This window comes from Elephantulus edwardii, unplaced genomic scaffold, assembly GCF_000299155.1.
Source record: "Elephantulus edwardii isolate Elephantulus edwardi_28Jun2011 unplaced genomic scaffold, EleEdw1.0 scaffold00144, whole genome shotgun sequence".
In the NCBI taxonomy this organism is placed as follows: Eukaryota; Metazoa; Chordata; class Mammalia; order Macroscelidea; family Macroscelididae; genus Elephantulus; species Elephantulus edwardii.
This window is the reverse complement of record NW_006399894.1, coordinates 3,080,623-3,083,570: the sequence shown is the minus strand read 5'-3', so window position 1 is coordinate 3,083,570 and position 2,948 is coordinate 3,080,623. Positions and strand designations below refer to the sequence as shown.

General features: G+C 32.9%; 1 protein-coding gene across 2 annotated transcripts in view; it reads left to right on the top strand.

Annotated features, from left to right (window-relative positions):
- Nucleotides 1-2,948, top strand: part of GRID2 (glutamate receptor, ionotropic, delta 2) — a 2,375,079-nt gene that overhangs the window by 1,114,962 nt on the left and 1,257,169 nt on the right. The gene's annotated exons all lie outside the window — the stretch shown is intronic.

Here is a 2,948-nt window from a genome sequence, read left to right as displayed (position 1 = left end):
GGTTTTATTTCCTCTTGGAATATCAATTGACCGTGGATATCTGGGTCTGTTTCTGGGTTCTTAATTCTGTTCCATTGGTCTATGTGCATGTCATTGTACCAGTATCATGCTGATTTGGCTAATACCACTGTTGTATAGAAGGTTCTGAAGTCATGGAGTGCTATACCTCCCACTTCATTTTTGTTCCCAGAAGTGTTTTGCTTATTCAGGGTCTTTTGCCTCTCCACATAAACTTGACAATTTCCATTTTGATCTCTTTGGAAAATGAATTTGGTATCTGTATTGAGATTGTGTTGAACATGTAGATGGTTTTTGGTAAGACTGTCATTTTGACAATATTGAGTCTTCCTATCCATGGACAGGGCACATTTTTTTTTTCATTTCTTTAGGTCTTTTATTTTGTCTTGCAGAAATGGTCTTTAGTTTTCTATAGGGCTTTTGTATCTCTAGTTAGGTGCACTCCTCCCAAGTATCTCAATTTATGGTTGTCTATTGTAAATGGTATTTCTTTCTTGGTTTCCTTCACTTGACTTCTCTTTATTACTGTAGAGGAATCCCTCTGATTTTTGGATATTGATCTTATGTCCTGCCACTCTATTAAATTGGCTTACTAGGTCTAACAGGTTTTTTGTTGTTGTTGTTGTGGTTGATTCCTTGGGATTTTCTATGTACACTAGAATATCATCTACATAATGATAGTTTAACCATCCCTTAGCCGATCTGGATTTATTTCTTTCCCTTGTCATATTGCCCTAGCAAGCATTTCCAGTACAATATTGCATGGCAGTGGTAACAGTGGGCATCCTTGTCTGGCCTCTGTTTGCAAAGAGAATGCTTTTAACCTTTCTCCATTGAGAATTATATTGGCTCTATGTTTTGCATATGTACTTTTCACTATGTTGAGGAAATTCCCTTCTATTACAGTTTTGTTGAGTGTCATAATCAGGATGATGTGCTAGATTTTGTCAAATGACTATTCTGCACCAATTGCTGAGATCATATGCTTCTTATTATTTACTTTGTTAATATGGCTAATTATGTTGATTGTTTTTCTTATGTTGAATTATCCTTATATACAACAACAACAACAACAACAACAACAACCTCTTACGAATCCTTCTTGGTTATGGTAAATTATTTTTTTCATGTGATTTTTGATTCTGTTGGCTAGAAATTTGTTAAGGATTTTTTGAGTATATATTCAAGATTGATATTGGTCTGTAGTTTTCTTTCTTGGTAATATCTTTCCCTGGTTTAGGTATTAAAGTTATGTTTGCTTCATAGAATGACTCTGGGAGTATTCCTTCTTTTTTATTGTTTTGAAATAATTTAAATAAAATTGGTGATAAATCCTCTCTGAATGTTTGGTAAAATTCAGCTGGGAAGCCATCTAGTCCAGGACTTTTCTTATGGGGAAGTCTTCTTATGATCTTTTCAATTTTTTCTTTTGTGATCTTTCTGTTCAAGTGTTCTAAATCTGTCCTTGTCCATCTAGTAGGGCATGAGTTTCAAAGAATGTGTATGTTTCCTCTAAGTTATTTAATTTATCAGAGTATAGCTTTTTATCATACTCTGATATTATTGATTTAATATTATATGTTTCATTACCTCCTCCATTTCTTAATCAAATTGTCTGTGTCTTCTCTTTTAAGTTCCTTTTGTTAAGTTTGCCAGTGATTTGTCAATTTTATTGACTCTTGAAAAACCAGCCCCTGGTCTTATTGATGGTTTCAATTGATTTTCTGTTTTCTATCTCATTGATTTCAGCTCCTGGACTTACAATTTCTTTTCTTCTGGAGGCTGTAGATTAGATTATTGTTAGTTTTCTATGTGATGAAATTGTTGTGTTAGATCATTGATTTTTCGTCTTTCTTCCTTTTTTATGTGTGTACCTATTGCTATGAACTGCCCCATGAGGACTGCCTTAGCTATATCCCAGGGGTTTTGGTCTGTTCTATTTTCATTTTAGTTTGCTTTAAGGAACGTTTTACTTTTATTTTATTTTATTCTTTATTTATTTTAGAACCAAATCATTGTCTGTTCTAGCAGAGAGTTATTTAGCTTCCACATGGGTGGTTTTATAACCTTTACCTTCCTGTGATTAATTTTTAGTTTTATGGCATTATGATCTAAGGAGATACTTTTTTCAATGCCTTTTAATTTATTGAAACTTGCTTTGTGTCTTAATATGTCTTTGATTCTGGAGAATGTACCATGTACACTTGAGAAGAAAGTGAATTGAGTTTTAGTTGGGTGCAGTACCCTGAATACATCCACAAGGCTGAGTTAGCTAATTATATAATTTATCTCTTCTGCATCTTTGTTGAGTTTCTTTTGGGTTTGGAATCTCCTACCACTATTGTTGTGCTGTCTATTTCTTTCTTCAATTCTCTTAACCATTGTTTATATATTTTAGATCTATCACTTGATGCATAAATGTTAACCAAGGTTATGTGTCTTTATCTACTGGACCTTTAATCAGTATGCATTTCTCTTATGTATCTTCTATGGTGGTTTTCATTCTGAAATCTATTTTATCAGAAATTAGTATTGCAAATCCTGTCTTTTTTTGAGATTTCCATTTACTTAGTATATTTTTTCCTACCTTTGATTTTTGAGTTTGTCTTTCTCTTCCTTTTTTTAGATGTGTCTCTCGTAGGCAACATATTGATCAGGGGGTGAGAAGGATTTTTTGGTGGTTTTTATTTTATTTCTGAACATTCTGCTACTCTTTTTCTCTTAATTGGTGTATTTAGTTCATTCACATTAAGTATGATTATTATCAGACCAGGTTTTATTTTTGTCATTTTGCTGTTCTTTGTCTGTTGCTTCTGGTCCATGTTCATTTGGCATGTCTGTGTGAAGAATTTCACTTAAAATTTCTTATAGTTTTGGTCTTTTTCCCCCTACAAATTTCTTAAGTTCCTTCTTTTCGGAAAAGTATTCAA